We start from the raw sequence: 7,219 nt of genomic DNA on the forward strand, positions 1-7,219 counted from the left end.
CTAACCCGTATTGTGCCTTAACCTAACCCGTATTGTGCCTTAACCTAACCCGTATTGTGCCTTAACCTAACCCGTATTGTGCCTTAACCTAACCGTATTGTGCCTTAACCTAACCCGTATTGTGCCTTAACCTAACCCGTATTGTGCCTTAACCTAACCCGTATTGTGCCTTAACCTAACCGTATTGTGCCTTAACCTAACCCGTATTGCGCCTTAACCTAACCCGTATTGCGCCTTAACCTAACCCGTATTGCGCCTTAACCTAACCCGTATTGCGCCTTAACTAACCTATATTGCGCCTTAACCTAACCTATATTGCGCCTTAACCTAACCTATAATTGCGCCCTTAACGTAACCCGCGTTGCGCCTTAACGTAACCCGCGTTGCGCCTTAACGTAACCCGCGTTGCGCCTTAACGTAACCCGCGTTGCGCCTTAACCTAACCCGCGTTGCGCCTTAACCTAACCCGCGTTGCGCCTTAACCTAACCCGCGTTGCGCCTTAACCTAACCCGCGTTGCGCCTTAACCTAACCCGCGTTGCGCCTTAACCTAACCCGCGTTGCGCCTTAACCCAACCCGCGTTGCGCCTTAACCCAACCCGCGTTGGGCCTTAACCCAACACACGTTGGGCCTTAACCCAACACACGTTGGGCCTTAACCCAACACACGTTGGCCTTAACCCAACACACGTTGGGCCTTAACCCAACACACGTTGGGCCTTAACCCAACACACGTTGGGCCTTAACCCAACACACGTTGGGCCTTAACCCAACACACGTTGGGCCTTAACCCAACACACGTTGGGCCTTAACCCAACCCACGTTGGGCCTTAACCCAACACACGTTGGGCCTTAACCCAACACACGTTGGGCCTTAACCCAACACACGTTGGGCCTTAACCCAACACACGTTGGGCCTTAACCCAACACACGTTGGGCCTTAACCCAACACACGTTGGGCCTTAACCAACACACGTTGGGCCTTAACCCAACACACGTTGGGCCTTAACCCAACACACGTTGGGCCTTAACCCAACACACGTTGGGCCTTAACCCCAACACACGTTGGGCCTTAACCTGCTCTGTAATTGTCATACGACGCGTTAAATTAGTGTAGTGTTGCCTAACTGCAACCCCGCAATATAGTTTGCTACCCGCACTGCCCGGTCCCCAGAGTATCGCTTCATGTTAAACACCTTGCAGCTATACACTGTAATGCGGATGGCAGGCAGGACGTACATGCTCAATGCCCTTCGCAGTTGTTCATTGGCATTCGCATGGCGAAGCACAGCCTACGTTGTGGTACGGCTTGTGTCAACTGTCCGCTGATGTTGTACGTCCAAATCACACACTGTACTGCACATTGGTCCTCATGTACTGAATGATACATCGTGGTACATGTGTGACCGTACCACGACTGCGCCAACAACGGCGAACCATACGGTCCAAATATTGTGCACTCAGCTACGTGTCGTCTCCCTATAAGAGCTGGATTGCAGTATGGTATGCCGTGGATGGCGATCAGCATGAGCCGTCTGTTGATGTAGTGGCGCGTGTTGTCAGACGTAGTCGTCTCTTCTCACTCGCCGTGATAGCATGGTGCACTGCGTTCCACATCTGCGACATGCGACAGAGGCCGGTTGACAGTCGTTCGCGCAATGGACATCGCATACGTACGGGGGGCCACCTTCCACGTGTTCGCGAAGCGTGCACAAGTTGTTGCGTGTATGTGGGCAGACATAGTGTGTCGTGACACCTGACACAGGCATGCAACAATCGTTGAATTTGCAAATGGCGATGGACGTCTACGTTTGCTGGTGACGTTACGCAAATGAACAACTGGGTAAACCGTTGTGGTGCGGTTGTTCTCGCTAGAGGTGAATCAGTGATGGCGACGATCGGTTGAGCTACCACACCGGTTGTTTCAGCGATACCCACCATGCCCACGAACGTGAATGGCATGTGGGTGTGAAGCGATACGCGGCGGGTGGCTGGGTGGGACCGTCCCCGGCCGGTGAGGGGGGGCCTCCCGGCGTGCTGGCCGCGCGGTGCGTGGGCGCACGCGCTACAGCCGGCTGGTGGGGGCGGCCAGTGGCAGGCGCGCCGGCCGACGGAGGCGGCAGGCGGCGCAGCTGCGCGCCGGCGCACCCTGCACGCGGCGCCGTGCGGCCAAAGTAGGTCCTCGCGGGGCCCGGTGCGAAGCGCGGTGGACATCTGCAGTGTGCTGGTCCGATTGAGGACTGTGTGCGCTGAGGATGCGCCGCCGCCCGGCGCTCGGCGCCGCGACGCCGTCTGCTGCTCGGTCGCCTCTGCGGTTCTCGCAGGTGGTTTGTATCGCAGCTGTTGCGGACGTGTTGGCGCGTTCGCTTCCGGCACCCAAGTGGGGCTTTTGTCCTTCTGTGGCGCTGGCGTTGGAGCTGCCGGCCACCGTAGGTGGCGCGTGTTGTCTCCCGCCGGCAATGCCACGACAGCACGCTCCCGGGCCTCTGTCGGCAGCGGCAAGCTCAGTTGGGAGCACGGGTGGTCGCACCTAAAGCGTCTACTCGCCAAACTCCGGGCGATTGCGCCTCTCTCGAACCCGACCAAGTACTTAGGACGGCGCTGCGCGCCGCCGGGACCTGAGAGGGTTCGAGGTGTATTGTGCAGGGGAGCTCAGCCTCCTCCTGTTTGCAGAATAATTGAGCGGACGCTTGCGTGTTCGCGCGGGCCCCCGGGACACACTCCCGGGCGGCCGGCTGCTCAGCTCTAGTTGACGCAGCTCCCTGGTTGATCCTGCCAGTAGTCATATGCTTGTCTCAAAGATTAAGCCATGCATGTCTCAGTACAAGGCCGCATTAAGGTGAAACCGCGAATGGCTCATTAAATCAGTTATGGTTCCTTAGATCGTACCCACGTTACTTGGATAACTGTGGTAATTCTAGAGCTAATACATGCAAACAGAGTCCCGACCAGAGATGGAAGGGACGCTTTTATTAGATCAAAACCAATCGGTCGGCTCGTCCGGTCCGTTTGCCTTGGTGACTCTGAATAACTTTGGGCTGATCGCACGGTCCTCGTACCGGCGACGCATCTTTCAAATGTCTGCCTTATCAACTGTCGATGGTAGGTTCTGCGCCTACCATGGTTGTAACGGGTAACGGGGAATCAGGGTTCGATTCCGGAGAGGGAGCCTGAGAAACGGCTACCACATCCAAGGAAGGCAGCAGGCGCGCAAATTACTACCACTCCCGGCACGGGGAGGTAGTGACGAAAAATAACGATACGGGACTCATCCGAGGCCCCGTAATCGGAAATGAGTACACTTTAAATCCTTTAACGAGTATCTATTGGAGGGCAAGTCTGGTGCCAGCAGCCGCGGTAATTCCAGCTCCAATAGCGTATATTAAAGTTGTTGCGGTTAAAAAGCTCGTAGTTGGATTTGTGTCCCACGCTGTTGGTTCACCGCCCGTCGGTGTTTAACTGGCATGTATCGTGGGACGTCCTGCCGGTGGGGCGAGCTGAAGGCGTGCGACGCGCCTCGTGCGTGCTCGTGCGTCCCGAGGCGGACCCCGTTGCAATCCTACCAGGGTGCTCTTGAGTGAGTGTCTCGGTGGGCCGGCACGTTTACTTTGAACAAATTAGAGTGCTTAAAGCAGGCAAGCCCGCCTGAATACTGTGTGCATGGAATAATGGAATAGGACCTCGGTTCTATTTTGTTGGTTTTCGGAACCCGAGGTAATGATTAATAGGGACAGGCGGGGGCATTCGTATTGCGACGTTAGAGGTGAAATTCTTGGATCGTCGCAAGACGAACAGAAGCGAAAGCATTTGCCAAGTATGTTTTCATTAATCAAGAACGAAAGTTAGAGGTTCGAAGGCGATCAGATACCGCCCTAGTTCTAACCATAAACGATGCCAGCCAGCGATCCGCCGCAGTTCCTCCGATGACTCGGCGGGCAGCCTCCGGGAACCAAAGCTTTTGGGTTCCGGGGGAAGTATGGTTGCAAAGCTGAAACTTAAAGGAATTGACGGAAGGGCACCACCAGGAGTGGAGCCTGCGGCTTAATTTGACTCAACACGGGAAACCTCACCAGGCCCGGACACCGGAAGGATTGACAGATTGATAGCTCTTTCTTGATTCGGTGGGTGGTGGTGCATGGCCGTTCTTAGTTGGTGGAGCGATTTGTCTGGTTAATTCCGATAACGAACGAGACTCTAGCCTGCTAACTAGTCGCGTGACATCCTTCGTGCTGTCAGCGATTACTTTTTCTTCTTAGAGGACAGGCGGCTTCTAGCCGCACGAGATTGAGCAATAACAGGTCTGTGATGCCCTTAGATGTTCTGGGCCGCACGCGCGCTACACTGAAGGAATCAGCGTGTCTTCCTAGGCCGAAAGGTCGGGGTAACCCGCTGAACCTCCTTCGTGCTAGGGATTGGGGCTTGCAATTGTTCCCCATGAACGAGGAATTCCCAGTAAGCGCGAGTCATAAGCTCGCGTTGATTACGTCCCTGCCCTTTGTACACACCGCCCGTCGCTACTACCGATTGAATGATTTAGTGAGGTCTTCGGACTGGTACGCGGCATTGACTCTGTCGTTGCCGATGCTACCGGAAAGATGACCAAACTTGATCATTTAGAGGAAGTAAAGTCGTAACAAGGTTTCCGTAGGTGAACTGCGGAAGGATCATTACCGACTAGACTGCATGTCTTTCGATGTGCGTGTCGTGTCGCGCAACACGCTACCTGTACGGCTCGCAGTAGCCGTGCGCCGCGTGCGGAACCACGCGTGCTTCTCAAAACTAACGCCAATGTTGTGTGGTACGAGCGCTGAAGCGCTGGAGCGGCTGGCCTGCGGCACCTGGCGCCTGGCGCCGGTTTTGAATGACGTTCGCCCGACTGCCTGTCCGCTCCGGTGTGGAGCCGTACGACGCCCATCGGCCGTGAGGCTGTTGGACACAGAAACGCTTGAACAGGGGCGCCACACGCCTACGTCCCGCCTATGCAAACTGTCTTGAAAGAGACAGTGGAAACTAAGAAAAGATCACCAGGACGGTGGATCACTCGGCTCGTGGGTCGATGAAGAACGCAGCAAATTGCGCGTCGACATGTGAACTGCAGGACACATGAACATCGACGTTTCGAACGCACATTGCGGTCCATGGATTCCGTTCCCGGGCCACGTCTGGCTGAGGGTCGGCTACGTATACTGAAGCGCGCGGCGTTTGCCCCGCTTCGCAGACCTGGGAGCGTCGCGGCCGCCTGTGGGGCCGGCCGCGCCTCCTTAAACGTGCGATGCGCGCCCGTCGCCTGGCGGTTCGCATACCGGTACTTACTCGGTAGCGTGCACAGCCGGCTGGCGGTGTGGCGTGCGACACCTCGTACAACGACCTCAGAGCAGGCGAGACTACCCGCTGAATTTAAGCATATTACTAAGCGGAGGAAAAGAAACTAACAAGGATTCCCCCAGTAGCGGCGAGCGAACAGGGAAGAGTCCAGCACCGAACCCCGCAGGCTGCCGCCTGTCGTGGCATGTGGTGTTTGGGAGGGTCCACTACCCCGACGCCTCGCGCCGAGCCCAAGTCCAACTTGAATGAGGCCACGGCCCGTAGAGGGTGCCAGGCCCGTAGCGGCCGGTGCGAGCGTCGGCGGGACCTCTCCTTCGAGTCGGGTTGCTTGAGAGTGCAGCTCCAAGTGGGTGGTAAACTCCATCTGAGACTAAATATGACCACGAGACCGATAGCGAACAAGTACCGTGAGGGAAAGTTGAAAAGAACTTTGAAGAGAGAGTTCAAAAAGTACGTGAAACCGTTCTGGGGTAAACGTGAGAAGTCCGAAAGGTCGAACGGGTGAGATTCACGCCCATCCGGCCACTGGCCTCCGCCCTCGGCAGATGGGGCCGGCCGCCCGCGCGGAGCAATCCGCGGCGGGGTCGTGTCCGGTTGCCTTTCCACTCGCCGCGGGGTGGGCCGTTCCGGTGTGCGGTGGGCCGCACTTCTCCCCTAGTAGGACGTCGCGACCCGCTGGGTGCCGGCCTACGGCCCGGGTGCGCAGCCTGTCCTTCCGCGGGCCTCGGTTCGCGTCTGTTGGGCAGAGCCCCCGGTGTCCTGGCTGGCTGCCCGGCGGTATATCTGGAGGAGTCGATTCGCCCCTTTGGGCGCTCGGGCTCCCGGCAAGCGCGCGCGGTTCTTCCCGGATGACGGACCTACCTGGCCCGGCCCCGGACCGCGCCGCTGTTGGCTCGGATGCTCTCGGGCGGAATAATCGCTCCCGTCAGCGGCGCTTCAGCTTTGGACAATTTCACGACCCGTCTTGAAACACGGACCAAGGAGTCTAACATGTGCGCGAGTCATTGGGCTGTACGAAACCTAAAGGCGTAATGAAAGTGAAGGTCTCGCCTTGCGCGGGCCGAGGGAGGATGGGGCTTCCCCGCCCTTCACGGGGCGGCGGCCTCCGCACTCCCGGGGCGTCTCGTCCTCATTGCGAGGTGAGGCGCACCTAGAGCGTACACGTTGGGACCCGAAAGATGGTGAACTATGCCTGGCCAGGACGAAGTCAGGGGAAACCCTGATGGAGGTCCGTAGCGATTCTGACGTGCAAATCGATCGTCGGAGCTGGGTATAGGGGCGAAAGACTAATCGAACCATCTAGTAGCTGGTTCCCTCCGAAGTTTCCCTCAGGATAGCTGGTGCTCGTACGAGTCTCATCCGGTAAAGCGAATGATTAGAGGCCTTGGGGCCGAAACGACCTCAACCTATTCTCAAACTTTAAATGGGTGAGATCTCCGGCTTGCTTGATATGCTGAAGCCGCGAGCAAACGACTCGGATCGAGTGCAAGTGGCCACTTTTGGTAAGCAGAACTGGCGCTGTGGGATGAACCAAACGCCGAGTTAAGGCGCCCGAATCGACGCTCATGGGAAACCATGAAAGGCGTTGGTTGCTTAAGACAGCAGGACGGTGGCCATGGAAGTCGGAATCCGCTAAGGAGTGTGTAACAACTCACCTGCCGAAGCAACTAGCCCTGAAAATGGATGGCGCTGAAGCGTCGTGCCTATACTCGGCCGTCAGTCTGGCAGTCATGGCCGGTCCTTGCGGCCGGCCGCGAAGCCCTGACGAGTAGGAGGGTCGCGGCGGTGGGCGCAGAAGGGTCTGGGCGTGAGCCTGCCTGGAGCCGCCGTCGGTGCAGATCTTGGTGGTAGTAGCAAATACTCCAGCGAGGCCCTGGAGGGCTGACGCGGAGAAG

At 57.3% G+C, this 7,219-nt stretch overlaps 2 non-coding genes across 2 annotated transcripts; both read left to right on the forward strand.

The window, feature by feature from the left end:
- Nucleotides 1-2,758: 2,758 nt before the first annotated feature.
- LOC124590297 lies at nucleotides 2,759-4,669 on the forward strand. The gene has a single exon (XR_006976515.1). It is a non-coding gene; the product is annotated as a small subunit ribosomal RNA (ribosomal RNA).
- Nucleotides 4,670-5,021: 352 nt separating this feature from the next.
- LOC124590306 lies at nucleotides 5,022-5,175 on the forward strand. The gene has a single exon (XR_006976522.1). It is a non-coding gene; the product is annotated as a 5.8S ribosomal RNA (ribosomal RNA).
- Nucleotides 5,176-7,219: the final 2,044 nt, after the last annotated feature.

This window comes from Schistocerca americana, unplaced genomic scaffold (assembly GCF_021461395.2).
Source record: "Schistocerca americana isolate TAMUIC-IGC-003095 unplaced genomic scaffold, iqSchAmer2.1 HiC_scaffold_753, whole genome shotgun sequence".
Classification (NCBI taxonomy): domain Eukaryota; kingdom Metazoa; phylum Arthropoda; class Insecta; order Orthoptera; family Acrididae; genus Schistocerca; species Schistocerca americana.